The sequence below is a fragment of the Lygodium microphyllum genome, chromosome 20, assembly GCF_053477565.2.
Source record: "Lygodium microphyllum isolate KBCC chromosome 20, Lygodium_microphyllum_v1.1.10, whole genome shotgun sequence".
Classification (NCBI taxonomy): Eukaryota; Viridiplantae; Streptophyta; class Polypodiopsida; order Schizaeales; family Lygodiaceae; genus Lygodium; species Lygodium microphyllum.
Genome location: NC_141154.1, coordinates 104,212,900 through 104,230,426, shown reverse-complemented (window position 1 = coordinate 104,230,426; position 17,527 = coordinate 104,212,900). Strand labels below are relative to the sequence as shown.

The following is a 17,527-nucleotide window of genomic DNA, read 5'->3' as shown; positions in this document are numbered from 1 at the left end:
TTCTATAATGAGAAATACCAAAGTGCTACCAAGGAAGAAAATCTAGAATAACCAAGAGCAAATAAAAGCTTAATGCATGTGTCTCATAACATTCAACTACCCAAAGATATGATACAATACATCTAGGAGCATATACCCACAATAAGCCTTCAAGACCATAAATGGGAAACAATTGAAGAAAATAGCCAATGTAAGTATGGATTCAATGGATCTCAAATCCAAAGCTTAGAGCTCAATATAAGCATATGAGCATAATAATCAATGCCAAGCATCAATACATCCATGTAGCATCCCCGCAGCATCTATAGGCATTCAATACATAAGCATTCACTATGTATGCTTGTTGCCCACAGGGTATTATAGTAAAGAACCCTTCAATGACAAAGTTATTCAAGATCTAATGCATGCAAATGCATTTCTTGAGCATCAATACATCATCCAAGCATTACAAACTTTCCCCATAGAGCATGAAGTAATCAAATACTTACTATCCAAACACCTCTCCCCTAAATTGTGAAGTAATGGCTGATCCAAAACTCCTCAAATGATTTTGAAGATGGAGAAAAATGAAGCTAAAAAGGACCATCAAGTACCAAAAGTAATGATCAATAGGAGATGTAGGGTGAAATGCATGAGGTGGGACTAGTAGTGAACAACCCTAAAAATGTACCAAAATTTATGGATTGTCCCTTGGGCTCCTTCTTGGCTACTCTACTAATTGAGTTATAGCTCTTGGCACACATAAATGACTTGGGAAAGGATGAGAAATAAGTCAAGAAGGTGGGGAGTTGATCTTGAAGAAATGAGGCTTATGCATACCTTAATGAGTAATTGCCATGAAAACCAAGAATGAAGTTCTCTTATTGGGTTGAAGTGAATGTTAGTGAATCCCCTCGAATTCTTGCTCTAATACCAGTTGAAAGGTGAATCAAAAGTGTGAGCACAAGCAAAAGCAAGAGTTATAGAGGTTCAAGCAAGCGAGATTAAGAATGTATCTAGAAACTTCAATAGTCATAATATGTGAATGCCTTTCCTTATTCCATTGTCATAGAAAGAATAAAGAATAAATTGATTGTTGGGAGTAAAAATACCTTTGCTTACACCACCCTATATTTACTTCACACACTGTGACCACACATTTGTACACTGCAAGTGGTGGGCATCCATCACTATTATTTTATTCTTTATTTTTTTAGTGAGTATTAAATAAGGGAAGATGGCCACACATTGTGATTATTGGAGTTCCCACATATAGTGTCTCTCTCTCTCTTGCTCTCCTGCTCCATCTACTATAGCTCTTGCTTCCACTTGTGTGCTTTCACTCAGGCTCTATCTTTCAACTAGTATTAGAGCTAATCATTCAAGGAGCTTCTTCATCCTTTGCTTTAGCTTAGGTTCAAAGTTTCAGTTGAAAGTTTCATTGCAGCCATTCTTTCTTCATCCCAAGGTATGCATTGAGTCTTTCCTTCTCCTAACTTTTTTCCAACTTGCTTCTAGCCCTTTGAGGAGCCATAGCTTAGCTAAGCCTTGTTGAGTGCTTATTTAGCTAAGGAGCATCCATTCTATCCATTTTGAGTGGATAGATTATACTATAGAAGTCATGGACATCTATGACAACTTGATAGCACTATCGTATTTTGGCCATAACTTTTACATATGGTATTGGATTTAGGCGTTCTATAGGTAGAAATGAAGAGTGTAATGAGATATACAAGTTTGAGCACTCATAGAGTTAATTCTATGTAGCTTTTTATTCTCTCTTTCACACAAAATAGAAAAAAATTGATTTAGATAGCAAACAATAAATTTCATAATGCATGTTTGATGCTATTTTGGTACGTGAATGGTATAGTTATGCTTTTGTGATGTTATTTGGATTTCTTAGTAGAGATTTACTAGATTAGTTTTATAGAGGTTTATTACTATCATAATAGTTTGGATAACAAGCATACAACAATAAGCTTCATGCTTTAAATGCCTATTGTGCCTATATAGTGTTTTGGGTATGCTACATGTCTATGGTGATGTCTAGCATTGATGTATGAGCTTGGATATGGTTATGACATGATTTGGCACTTGGATTTGAGCTACATTTGATATAATTGGGGATTTGGTTAGTTTCTTTGACTTGTTATGCTTACTTATGGATATTGAAGCTTCATTTGACACTTATGCTCCTGAAAGTATTTGTGATGTCATTGGGCTTGCTAGATGCTTTGATGTATATGTCTTGAGCTTTGCTTGCTAACTTTGCATTCCAGATTTTATTCCAGTGGAAGATGCTTGTACTTACTTAGGAGAGCTTAGTTCTTTGAGACAATGGGACTCTTGGTTCATGTATATGCTCTCTAGTATGCTATTGGATGCACTTACCTCCGCTTGGGGGTTGATTTGATTCTATATGCTTTGGACATCAGTACTTACCTCTATCAATAGTTTGTCAATGATGTATATACCTATGGGATGTATAGCTTATTGACAATTTGAGCTTGTGATAGTCTTTGTTACCGGTGGTCTATGCTTAGTCACTGCTAATTGCATTCTTTGTATCCTAGTTGCTATTTGGATATCCTTGAACACCATATTAGAGAATTTGAGAATTTTCCAAGTTCCAATTTTAAACAAGTGATAAATATTTGACCACGTAGCTAAATCTTGATCCATATTTGAAAGTAGGATTTGGGAAGATAGCTTATATAGCATTTAGGGTAGACTCCACCTTTAAGTAAGACAATAAGATTTGACCATGTTGTCAAATGATAAAGGTATTGGGGGTTCCCAAAGTGCATGGAAATTCCTAAATTCCCTAATGTAGTGTTGTTCGTAATGGGATCTTACTTTCTTGGCTATTTGCACACAATGGATTGACATACATCTATCTTTATTTAAGCATTGCTATAATAACAATTTTAAGCATTATTTTGGAGAGCAAACATTGTACTTTGGCAATCTATTGCTTGTAGTTGGTGGACAACTCTAACTTTGGTCTTTGGTCTTGCTTTGCCTTTTTTTTGGCTGAATTTTGCAGGTTGATTTGTAGTCCTTTATAGCAACCCATTCTCTTAGATTTTACATTGGTATACTATCATTATGACTGGTTCTTCAAATGATAGTGCTATTTTTAATATTGAAAAGCTTGATGGCACAAATTATACCTATTACAAGACACATATATGATAGGTATTAGTTCAAAAGAGGTAGACTAAGAATTTGAAAATCAATAGTGTAAAGGCCAAAGGTATTGATTAGGATACTTGGGACGAGTTTGATGAGCTATGAAAATCCACTATTATGTTGTCATTGTCAAAGTAGGTTCATTTCAATGTTGTGGCACTGGAGAATAATGCTTGATAATTATGGGAGAAGATATGTAATCTTCTCCCATAATATGAAAAGTTTGATGTCACAAACTTTACCTATTGAAAGATGTAGATATGACAGGTATTGGTTCAAAAGAGGTAGACTAGGCCTTTGAAAACCAAGAATGTAAAGCCTAAAGGCATTGATCAAGATACTCGAGATGAGTTGGATGAGCTATGAAAATCCACTATTATGTTGTCATTATCAAAGTAGGTTTATTTCAATGTTGTGGCACCTGAAATAATGTTTGATAATTATGGGGGAAGATATGTAATCTTTATAATAAGAAAAGTCATACTTTACAAATGTATTGGTTGTTGAAACAGCTCATGGACCTTTGCATGAAAGAAGGGATTAGTGTGTCTATCCAAAAAAATGAGTTTCACTCAATTTTCAAACAATTGACTTCACATCGCATTGAGTTTAAGGATAATCTTCTTCCCTTGCTATTGCTTGTGATACTTTCTAAGACATGGGATACTTTTATACTACCATGTGTGCTAATATACCTAAGGATGGTTTGAAACTTAAGGATGTTGAGGGTGCCTTATGTACAGAGGAGATAAATAGAAAGAATGTGGATGTAGCCCGTACTTCTCATACATTGAATGTTAGGGGTAGATATGATGGTGAAAGTAGTAATGACCATCATAACAAAGACTCACAGAGGTCTTAGTCTTGTGGGAAGTCTCGCAGTAAGTCTCGTGGTCATAAGGCCTCTCTTACATATCATTATTGTGGAAAACAAGGTAATATTAGGCAACAATGCCATAAGATGCATGATGATAAGTGTAAAGAGAAATACAAGGGCAAAGTGTAGGATAAGTCTAACAATCATAGCATTGTTCCTAATAAGTCCAATGTAAAAATTAAGGAGACAAAAGCCTTGGAGCCTGAGTCTAATAATGATTACATCTTGCTAGCTTCTTCTCTTGATGTTAGTCAATTGGTTGACATCTCATCTACTTTTTCTTAATATTGGTTGCTTGATTCAAGGACTTCTTTTCATGTTACCCTACATAAGAATTGGTTTCATTACTATCGTAGCATGACACATTTTGTGAGACTAAGAAATGACTTGGAATTGGATATTATTGGAATTCTTGATGTTAGATGCCATTTTGCTTTAGATAGCACTTTTGTTTGGCATTATGTATGCCATATTTTGGCTTTGGCCGAAAGCTTACTCTCTGCTGTGGACAATTGGATGATATAGGGTATCATGTATCTTTTGGTGATTCTACATGGAAGATTACCCATGGAAATCTTGTCTTTGCTTGAGGTGTCAAAGCCAATAGCTTCTATCCCTTGCTTGTATTTGGGTCTATTGACCATGTTTTGGCTATGGTTGATATATCACATGTAGCTTAATGGCATCGTCACCTTGGGCACATATCTGTAAAAAGAATGAAAATGCTTTCTCATTTGTAATATCTTCCACCCTTGATTACAAATTTTTTGATTCATGTGATTATTGTCTTTATGGCAGGCAAACATGTAGTTCTTATAAGAAGTTTGGTATAACATGCATAGGCGAGCCTCAGGTTCTTGTTTATTTTGATGTACGTGGTCCTATGTCCGATCAATCACCAAGTGGTCTGAAGTACTGACTTTCATTGATGATTATTCACATAAGGTTTATACATATCCCATAAAGAAAAAATCAGATATATTGACTATCTTTCATCATTGGCTTTCTCTTTTTGAGAACCTATTTGGGTATCGACTCAAATAACTAAGTTTAGATGATGAAGATGAATATGTCTCTAAATAATTTGAGCAATTTTGTGATAAGTAGGGTATTAAGTATCAGTTTACTACCCCTTACATCCCACCCTAGAATGGTATTGTAGAGTGCATAAATAGGATGATTCAAGAGAGAGTCCATAGTAGTATGCTTAGCTAGGTAGGCTTACCGTAGCATTTTTGGACTAAGATAGTTACTACTGCCATACACTTGATAAATAGATCCCCATGTACTACTATTGATTGTCAAGTTGTAGAGGAGGTATGGTCTCAAAAAACCTCCATCATATTCTCATTTGTGTGTCTTTGGATGTGAGGATTTTTGCCATGATCCCAAGGACAAATGCAATAATTGGATCCTAAATCAGTGAAATGGGTTGTGGAGATGCAGGTGATGGGCTATTGCCTATGGGATTTGTAGGCTAGGAAGGTCATCTGTAGCTAAAATGAGTTATTTTCCATGAGAATAAGATGCACAAACAACCTAAGCAACTAGTTGAGGTACACAAAGTAATATTTCAAGAGGAGTCTCCTATTATCGTAAAATCAACTAGATAGCTTGTAACTAATGTTCTAGTGGCCTATGATCATGATGTTGGATAGGATATGCAGGCCCCATAGTTTGTTTTATGACAATCTACTAGAAATAGATATCAACCTAATAAATTTGCACCCTCCATGGACTATATTATGATGACAGATGCTAGTGAGCCTTTTCCCTATGATGAGCCCATGCATGGAGGTGATACTTACTCTTGGGAGAGGGCACAAAGTCAAGGTATGGATGATGGTAAAAAAATCATAAGTGGGATTTGGTTCCTTTGCCAAGTGATTAGCATGCTTTGCCATGCAAGTGGGTGTACAAATTAAAGAGTATCCCTAGACACCACAAGCTAGGATATACAGCTAGATTGGTTGCAAAGGGTTTTAACCAGGAGCATGATGTTGACTTTGATTAGGTCTCCTCTCCTATGGTTAAGATGAATACCCTATGCTTGCTTATTTAGATTTAGACCTTTATCAGATGGATGTAAAGATGGCTTTCTTACATAGGGACTTGCATGATGACATTTATATGCAGTAGCCTAATGGCTTTGAGAAAAAAGGTAGAAAACACCTACTGTGCAAGTTAAGAAAGAGTCTTTATAGCCTTAAGTAGGCACCTAGGGAATGGTACCATAAGTTTGAGGCTTTCATGCATTCACAAGGATATACACATAGTGAAAAGATCTGTGTCTCTACAAGAATAAGACTTCTGATGGTAGCCTTATTATCTTCGCACTTTATGTTGATGATATATTGATTGTTGTTAGGAGAGTTTACGATGAGCCGAATGCCTTGAAAAGTCATCTCAAGAAGAGCTTTGACTTGTCATAGAAGGACTACATATAGAAGGTTCTTGAGCGCTCCTATACGTAAGATGTTAAGTGTATTGCTTGTCCCTTACCTTTCCATATGAAGGTTAGTCAGATAGATTGTCCCCACTCAGATGACCAAAGGTCGAGATAGCCAAGTTTCCTTATATATCTACAATGGACAGTTTGATGTATGCTATCATGGCCAGTTGTCAAGACATATCACTTGTAGTGGGAGTTATGGCATGCTATATGGCTATAACTAGCCAACAACATGGGGATGTCGTGAAGGGTATCACAAGGTACCTAAAAGGCACTATAGATATGAGCATTTGCTATAGTGATGAGGATACTACAATCATGGGTTACACTGACTCTGACTATGTAGGACATGTAGAAAGTAGAAAGTCCACCTTTGGATATGTCTTCACGTTTGCTAGAGATATTGTTTCTTGGATGTCTAGGGTGCAGAAATGCACGGCCTTATTTACTACTGAGGTAGAGTATGTTGTAGCCACTAAGGCTTGCAAGGAGGCCCTATGCTTAGGCCGTTTGGTGATAGACCTTGGTATTATTGCTACTACTATACTGCATTTGGATTCTATGAGTGCTATTCAGTTGGCCAAGAATCCAGTCTTCCATGCAAAGACAAAGCACATTGAGGTACACTATCACTTCATCAGGGAGGTGGTAGAGGACAAGTCTGTTGAGCTTCTCAAGATCTCGGTTAACAAGAATCCTATAGATCTACTCACTAAAAGTCTCTCAACATAATGTTTTGCCTTCCTTAGGAATATTATGGGTGTAGGATATTATGATGTATATTCCTCATCCTGTTTACTTTATGTGCAGTTGTACTTTGTCACTTTTTTCTTGTTCTTTCCTCACTAGAGAGATATTTACCTTTAAGTGGGAGGTTGTTGGGGGTAAAGGCACATGTACCTATGTCACCCTATATTTACTTTACACATTGTGATCACACACTTGTATATTTTAGGTGGTGGGCACCCATCACTATTATTTTGTTCTTTATTCTTTTAGTGAGTATTGAATAAGGGAAGACCGACTACACATTGTGACTATTGGAGTTCCCACATATGCTCTCTCTCTCTCTCTCTCTCTCTCTCTCTCTCTCTCTCTCTATCCACCATAGGTCTTGCTTTGCTCTTTCTTCTGCTTGTATGCTTCTACTTAGGCTCTACCTTTCAATGATAGTGATGGTGGGTGTCATGTGGAGTATATAGGTGTGTGGACATTGTGCATTGTGTACAAAGTAAATGTAGAGAGCTGCCATGTGGCCTTTAACCCCATATATGAGAATGGCTATATTCATTTCCTTATAGAAACAAAAAAGGACTTAAATTTATAAGTGAAGAAGAAACATAAGTCCTCTTTTTGAATCCACAAGGCTAGCATTTCAACTATGTTTGTGAGTTTTTTTGCTAGCCTTTATATTATTGCATCATGAATACATTATTAAAATATGAAAGAAGGGTTTGGACTTTTTCTAAGTTTTCATAAGATTTTTTTAAATGTCTCTCTTAAATTGCCTATGAGAGATCTTTTCCTATCATGAGGATATTATTTTGAGAATGGTTCTACCACCTTGCGTATTGGAGTATCTAAATATACTAAATGAGTAGTCTTAGAAGACTTAGGATATTTAGCAATTCTCTCTATCTTTCTTAGAAGAGATATTTCCCTTTAATTCCTAAATTATCAACATATAATTTTGAATATGGAAATAATTATCTCTATAGCTCTTGAAACGATTTGAGTCTCTGACTGTAGTAACCTTCATACCGTACAATTGTAGTTGCACTAATTGCAAATACAATCTAGCCTTGCAGTAATGACACATACTTTAACTAGCTTAAACTTCACTCTTCAACTACTTTTTGAAAGATGGAGAAAAAGTGGAAGCACAAGTGGAAGTAAAAGCTATGGAGGTTCAAGCAAGAATAGAGTGATTTGGTATGTGGGAATTCCAACCGTCACAATGTGTGACATGCCTCCCCTTATTCTATTTCCACAAGATAAGAATAATGAATAATGTGACAATGATGGGTGCCTGCCACCTCTAGTATATGCACGCGTGCGTGTATAGTGTACAAAGTAAATGTGGTTGACTAGGCACATGTGCATTTAGACCCCAACAACCTCCCACTTAAAGGAGAATGTGTCCAAGTGTGGAGAAAATGAGAAAAACGTATCAAGATACAAAATGTATATAGAAGTACAATAAGATGAGGATTAGACATCTTCTCATCCTATGCTCATCATCTTCCTAAGGAAGACATAACGTGCATTTGTACATCCTAAATATTCAAGAATCTCTAGCAAATGTAAAGACATAGTTAGAGGTGGACTTTCTACTATCTATATGTTCTACATAATCAAAATCTATGTAGCCCATGACTCTAATATCTTAGCCACCATAACAAATGCACATATCTGTAGTGCCATTAAGGTATCTCATAATACCCTTCATGACCTCCCAATGTTGCATGCTAAATGTCACGGGAACCTTGCGGTGATACATTGATCCATGGACCCGAAAGGTATATCCGTTTCCCATTTTGAGGAAAAATATAATCAAACTTTGCACCCATTGAAACAAAATCCAATGCACTATTGTAAGCACATATATTTTTTTGAACTCTCTACTGTGTGGATGTGAGCCATCCAACAAATTATGTAGAGGTTATGGTGGTTGTTGTAGAGGTGGTAAACTTACCTTTCCTTCTCTACAAAAATGCTTTCCAGGGAAAGCTAAATGCATTCTTTTAGTTTTAGATTACCACAAATCAGCCATGCAATCCTCATAAACCTTGGAAAGTGTACCAACATTGTATGCAAGTCAAGTTTATGGAAGAGCAATATTCTTGTACATGGATGAATATCCAAATCAGGTGGCATGTCATGGTGAATTGGACAAAATCCACCATTTTGAGGAAGAATATAGGTTCTAGAACCCTGCATTGGTGATCAAGTATCTCCATATGTGCAACTGCAATATGGATAGTTGTGTTGCCATCTTGAGCAAGGCTAGGTGGTTGAACTTCAAAGGGCAAGAATGGTGCACCTAGCGTTTGAGCACTTGCAACACTCTAATTTGAAGGTTGAATGGCGTATCCATCTCTATTTGTTGTACTACAATGCATGGGTTATGATAGTGTTTTAGCTCTTTCCCTCTATCTTCTATGTTCAACCCTAGTAGCATCCAGCATTTTTCTACACACACTCAATCCAACATTTGAATTATTTAGGCTTTGATTGTACTGTCGATTTGTGCTATGTATCTGCACTTGAAAGGGTAGCAATTCAAGCACTAGAGGTAGATGCAATATGGTTATCCAACATTTGAATATCTATATTGTGGATAGTTGTGTTTCCTTCTTGACCAATATCACATTGTTGAACTTCCAAGGATAACAATGGTGCAACTAGCATTTGGACGCTTGTATCACTTGCAAGTAGATCTTGAATGGCACCATATCTATTTTGAGCTATTGCGATATGATACAATTGCTGTAATTCCATTCTAACCCTTGCCATGTGCCTACATTCAACTCTACTAACATCAAGCATTTCCCTACGCATACTAAATTCCCCATTTACATTATTTACACTTTGATTGCAATGTTGAGTTATAGTAGGCATATGAACATGAAAGGATAGCAATTCACGACAGTAGAGCAAGATGCATCGTTAAATTGATTGGCTTGGCATAGATAATCTAACATTTGGATAGTAACATTGACTCCATTTGTATCATCTTGTTCATGCATATCTCTTGCATGGCTATGAGCACATAATCTAATCCTAACTCTTGCAACTTGTCTATGCTTATCTCCAAGCATAGAATGTGTTGCTAGCGCCATTGTTGAGGATAACCTAAAATAAGAAGAAGCAAAAAAGAGTGTCGTGACAATAATTTTCACAAATGCCAAGTTATTGAAACTTTATTTTGATATTATTACATTTTCAAAAACATTAAATTTCAATATTTTATTTGACAGAAGCAATGATGCAATCTCACACATGCAACAATCCAAATTGAAAAAGCATATTGTATCATTGTCATCATGAGATATACTTAAGTCCAAATCTTTCAAAATTCCACTAATCCAACAATAGAATGAACATTTCTATTGGAGGATTTGTGAAAAAAGAAGAAAGTACACATGCTTATTATACTATGCATTTGATGAGGAGCAAATGTGATGATTCATCTGGTTTAATATTGCAAAGAACCTACTCAGGTAAACTTTCAAAGATGTGACTTGAATATCAAGAGCAATGTTGTCAAGTGCAAGCAAGTCATCATTCCTTTGAGCCACTAACTTAGACATGCCATCCTCTATATGACTGTTGCTCTTAGCAAGGTCTTACAACTTATCTTCATGTTTTTCCAAAGCCTAGGTTTCCCAATATTTGCGAATGAACTCATAGATTTCTCATATGTAGCCCTTTATTTCATCTATATCTTCCATTAAATTTAGCCCATCGACAAGGCCTCCTTCATATCTTTCTACCAATATCTTCTTAATCCTTTGAAGATGATCATCAAAGTTTTTCACACACACACACACACACACACACACACACACACACACACACACACACACACACACACACACACACACACACACACACACACACACACACACACACACACACACACACACACACACACACACACACACACACACACACACACACACACACACACACACACACACACACACACACACACACACACACACACACACACACACACACACACACACACACACACACACGCGCGCGCGCGCGTGCGCGCGCGCACACACACACAGAGAACACATTTTCGTAAAGTAAATGAATATTGACCTAGACACACAAAAGCTTCTTCTCTTATGAGAGACTTTGGCAAAGGTATGCATTAAGCTACAATTAAGTTAAGAGGAAAAACACATAAGTCACAAAGTTAATCACACCATTCATAAGGCAAAAGCTTAACCATATCTTTCATATAAAAGCCTAATGCATAATCACAATAATCACATAGATGATAATAAACACCATTCAATGCATTAATATACATATAGAAATAAAACCAAGAGTAATATTAATATATACACAACCCTAAACATACAAAACATATATATACACACACTCTTAATATGCATAATCAAAACCTTTATGCATGCATTAATATACACATGTACATAAATATGATATATATTAAAGCTTTAATATGATCGAGACATTTAACCATATATACACACATATATACACACCTCCCCAAACATATAAAACCTATATACACACATCTTTAATATGCATCATCAAGTCTTTTAATCATGTATCATCCTTAATATATACACACATACATAACTACAATCCATATTGAAGCTATACACACATAGATCAAAGCATTAATGTACACATATACATAAAACATATATAATATACACATAGACGTTTAATGTACATATTCAAAATATTTAAGCATGCACTAATTGTGATGTTTCAACTTTTTCGGCTTTCCATAAAATACATTTGAAAAGCTTAGACTATCAAAAGTAGTCTATATTTGAAAAGTCTTGAGTGAAATAATCTATATTTCATACCTCGATGTTTCAACTTTTTCGGCTTTCCATAAAATACATTTGAAAAGTTTAGACTATCAAAAGTAGTCTATATTTGAAAAGTCTTGAGTGAAATAATCTATATTTCATACCTCGATACCTTGATACACTACAAATACCTTAACATGAAAAATGCAATGTGTACAAATGTTATGGCTAGTTAAGTTAGGATTAAACTAGACGAGTTTAAAGACTTAGGCGAGTCAAGTAAGTCAAAACTTGACTTGAGGAAGATTAAGGCAAGGAAAAATAAAGCTCTAAGCTTTTGAAAAGCTTATTAAAGGAAGGAGATGATAATTTGAATGTCCCTCCCCTTTCTTCACAAACTCATCGCCATCTTCCTCTCCTCCCTAAATTTGGGAATTTCAAGGACAAAAGAAAACCATGAGATCTCGCTTCCCTATCTCAACAAAAGACTCAAGTTTTTCCACCTTTTCTCATTTTAGTAAGAGGCCTAGATTGAAGGAAAGTCACCCGAAATCCAAGCAAATCAGTTATGGCATCTCTAGCAACCTCTCTGGGCCTCAAAGAACTGATTGCCAGCATCAGGCTAAATCTTGAGTTCCCATATAGCTTGATTGGCAACATATCCTCCATAAAGAACTCCTATTCTTGGGCATGACTCATGAAGCCCCCCCTCCCTTCAATTAAACTATAAATACAGTGCATGAGAAGCCATAGAGAATATTAGCTTTGAATAAAAGGAAGAGACTCTTCTTGAATCAAGAGAGAAGAGTAAGAGAGAGAGGGAAAGAGGAGAGTGAGAGAGATACATCTTATTGTGAAGACAAGGAGGGATACTATGTCTCCTTTTTAAGTCAAATCCCATATCTTTTATCTTTATTGAGACTCTACTTAATTTCTTCTCAAATTTCTATTGTTGACATCTCTATCGATCAAATCTAGATGACCCATAGCTCTATTATCAAAGCCTTCTCTAAAATTCCTTAATTGAAGACTATAGCCCCAAAGAGAAAAATTGCAAAGGTTGTGCAAGTGCTGCGAGTACGACCACTACAAATAGAATGACAAGTACCAGAATTACAAATGAAGTTGTGAATACCAACAACGACCAAGCACTCGTCGTAAGTTCTTGTGGGAGCTTTCGCTCAACCGCCAAGACCCACGGATTGCTTATTGTTTCAAGCGTTCCAAGCGAGCTCTAATGGCTATCTCTCACCTAGCCGACGCGCTGTCATCCTACGAGTGTAGTGAGCTTACCTTAGTGCTGATATGAGTTGCCTCCTCTCTCACACACGACGGTAACTCCACGATCCTAGATGCAAGCTCAAGCATCCTCAAGCCTCCTCCACCTCCAAGCTCCATCCTCCATAGCTGCGCGCGCAAGAAGAGAGAAGAGAAGAGAAGAAGAGAAGAGGAGATGGTGAAGAGCTTCACCCTCTTGACCCCTCACTCTCACACACACACTCCCTCGCACTCTCACACTCCCTCTCTCAAGAGCACACACAAGCAAGAAGATGAGAAGGAGAGAAGAAGAAGAAGACTCTTGTTGCCACACACCAAAGAATGATGTCTTATTCACTTTTGAACTTTATATATATAAATCCTAAAATCCCATGGGCACCCATCTCTTTTTTTCATGACCGGACATTGTGGCAAGGTTCTTTTCCCATATCCCTCTTCTAGCCTTATGCCTCTAGCCTACACCCATCTAATATTTTACAATTGGCATAGGAGGGAGCCTGGCGCTCTTTTACAAGAGTTTTTCAAGTTTTTTGAGGCACCTTTTCATTTAAAGTTGCGCGGTTCATCTTTAGAGGCCGCCTGTGTGTCTTTGCTCTTTTTCCATCTTCCTTTTGCTTTTTCCTTCATTTTTCCGCCATCTCGACTTGGGGTTAACATTACCCCCCTCCTAGACGGGTGCCAGTCCTATGGCACTTTGGCGTTGGGTTGATGTAAGGGTGAGGGCCATATGTAAACTCAAGTGCTTGTGGAAGCTTAAGAATGATGTTTGTTGGAGCAGCCAACTCGATGTCATGGGTTGACGAGGGTCTCCGAAGTTGGTGGTTGGGCGCTTTTGGGGTGCCTGAAGGAGAAGGGGCGGTGCTCTACCTGATAAGAAACTAAATGAGACCGCCACTAAGCCTAGGGCAATGCAAGATTAGTGCAATGCTATGGAGGATCAAAATACACAAGGAAATCCATAATGGAGAGACAACGATGTAGGCAACACTCAACAATATATTCCAATGCTTAATGATCATACAGTGGCAGGTCTCTTATATAGAGAACCTCAAGACAATAGCCTGCTATGTGGCATCCTCTGATCCACATTCAACTTGTGGTGACCCTTGTCCCACATCTATCCATGAAGTCCACATCCTCCTATGTGGCTACCATAAATCACACAATGATACCCCTCTAGGGTACCAATAACAATATTCCAATAATTGGACATTGCACATTTCAACACCCCTCCTCAATGTACAATCAGTGTGACCATCTCACCTCTCACCCCCAATGATTTGGCATTGCCAAACTCACTCTCTCAACACTCCCCCTCAATGACAAATTGGAGTGTTCAACAAATGTGTGTGCATGTGTCTAGCAACCTAGACACCTCAAGTCCATTTCGAGCACCATGCTGCTCGGGAGGAACCACCCAAGTGCTTTTTAGACACCCCATGTGTCAGGGAGAAGGAACCAACCCAAGTAGTGCATCATCAACGTACACTACTCCTGCACACCACAATCAAATATCCTTTTTGAGCACCCGTGGGCTCGGGCAGAGGACCCTCATAAACATGGGTGAGAGAATTACATCCATTTTATGTCCATGCAAGGGCAAGGCACCCGCAAATAAAGGTGTCATAAAAAATACATCCAAAGGTATAGATTGTGAATGAGCACATCATTGTTCACAATCTTTCAATACATGTGTCACTAGATTTGACACAAAAATATCTATGCCATATATGCCATTGACTAAATATGTGGCTCTTCCCACAACCAAGATTGACATATATTTTGATTCCCAAAGATATTCCATATGGAGATTCATCTTAGGGAGTGGTATGGAAAGGATAAGAGGCTAAGGGGCTAAGGCTTGTTTCAAACCACACAAGATAAGATCATTTATGTAGCCATACGTTCCCAACAGTCTCTGCACCTCGAAATCATCTGGGCTGCAGATTTCGATGCTGTTGATGACGGTCGGGTGGCGAGAAGGAAGTGACTGAGTCTTCTGAGTGGCCTTGAAAGAGCTCCATTTGGTTCGTTCAATATCATTTTAGCAAGTGAACCCTGGACGGCATATCCTGGTATAATACAAGCATTTCTTTTATCTTGACACCATAAGTCAAACAACTGTCTTGAAAGTCCACTTTGGAGACCTCCAGGGCTAGCCATAACAACAGATGGGCCGATATCATCAAATTCATCTATGTTCTTAAGAGCTTGAATATGTTTAAAATTGAAAGGATTTGAAACCTCAAACTGGTTGCGCAGACGGTGATTCATGGCATTGATATAAGTTTGGTATACAGCCATGCATTTCTTGGCAAGAGGTGAAGCATAATAAATAGGGATATTGTGCAGCTCTGGATGTGTTTCCCAGTACTCATCCAGAATCAAGAGGAGTTCCTGAGCCCTGCCAAGTGCATAAGCAGGAATAAGAACACGGCCTCCTTGTGCCACAGTCCGATGTACTGTGTCAGTAAATCTCCGTTCACGCACTGCACGGGGCTGATGCACTTGAACACCATATGTTGACTCAATCACACATACATCAGGTGAAAACTGGGGCATCTCAGCAGCCCTGAGGTGACGATCTTCCTCACAAGAATAATCACCAGTATAGGGAACTCTGACACCAGCAATATCCACCATGAACATAGTAGCACCCAGGACATGTCCTGCTGTATAACACCAAAACTTGATGCCATTGACTTCCACATTCTGATGAAAATCTATGACCTCAATCTTGTCCATAGTTCGAAAAATATCCTGCTCATCATACAATGTATCTTCCACAGAAACCTTGCTTATTTTCACAAAATCTGCCAATAGAAGTTTGTAAATAGCTTTGGTAGCATGAGTCATAAACACTCGGCCCTTGAAAGTAGTCTTCTCAATAAAATATGGAAGAGAGGCGCAATGATCCAAGTGAAAGTGAGTAATAAGAAGCACATCAACAGTGGAAGGATCGATTTCATCAAAATAAGGTAAGGCTGCCATTCCTGAGTACGCTGGATGAATTCCACAATCAAACATGACAGTCTTGCCCTTATAGGTCATGTAGACACATGAACGTCCAACTTCGTTGCCTGCACCTAGGGGGGTGATATCAAGCTTGTCGCCTGGGCATAAGAGCTTCGCGGAGGAGTCCTTGCGCTTCAACGACGCGGCAGAGGCAGGGGCCGCGTTAGAGCTCATGATGGCTGCCCGCTTCCTTTCCGTCTACTTCTTCGGCTTCCTTCTCCCCCTCCTCTGTCGTGCTCTTGCACTCTCGCTTGAGAGGCTTCTCTCGCTGAGCTAGTTAGGTAGTAGACGCGGTTCTTGTGCAGGCGGAAGCAGTAGCGACCGGGGGAGGACGCAGAGGAGGCCCCTTCCAGGGCAGACCTCTCTACCAGGTGCTTCAGGTTGGATCCCACAAACTTGTGGAGTTTCTCAAACACCGCCGTCGTCTCCTGCTCGTCGAGAGGCCGCATCTCTCTCTCTCTCTCTCTGTCTGCGGCTACACTAATCTACCTAAGCTTAGCGGATGACCAGCTCTGATACCATGATAAGAAACTAAATGAGACCGCCACTAAGCCTAGGGCAATGCAAGATTAGTGCAATGCTATGGAGGATCAAAATACACAAGGAAATCCATAATGGAGAGACAACGATGTAGGCAACACTCAACAATATATTCCAATGCTTAATGATCATACAGTGGCAGGTCTCTTATATAGAGAACCTCAAGACAATAGCCTGCTATGTGGCATCCTCTGATCCACATTCAACTTGTGGTGACCCTTGTCCCACATCTATCCATGAAGTCCACATCCTCCTATGTGGCTACCATAAATCACACAATGATACCCCTCTAGGGTACCAATAACAATATTCCAATAATTGGACATTGCACATTTCAACACTACCTAAGGGGGGGTGCTTCCTCAGCGTGTTGGTGCATTGTGCTCATGCTAGTGGAATGGGGAGGTGGGTCTAACCGCAGGCGAGCCTGGGTGATGTCCCACACTTAAGGACCCCATTTGTGCCAAGGGGGTGGCGGTGCCAGTGGCTTAGGGTGACAGGTCTAACCATAGGTGAGTGTTATCTCCCTAGGTGTGTCCTGCCCTTGATGTGCCCTAAGCATGAAGTGGGGGAGCAAAAAGGGCTAGGGGGTTAGGAGCGGAGCCAGCTGACCAAAGCGACTAGACACGCCTAACTTAAGGACCCCTAGGTGCAGTGATCGTGCCTTTG

At 38.7% G+C, this 17,527-nt stretch overlaps 1 pseudogene; it reads right to left on the bottom strand.

Annotated features, from left to right (window-relative positions):
* Positions 1 to 15,193: 15,193 nt before the first annotated feature.
* LOC148019201 (cleavage and polyadenylation specificity factor subunit 3-I pseudogene) lies at positions 15,194 to 16,572 on the bottom strand (annotated as a pseudogene).
* Positions 16,573 to 17,527: the final 955 nt, after the last annotated feature.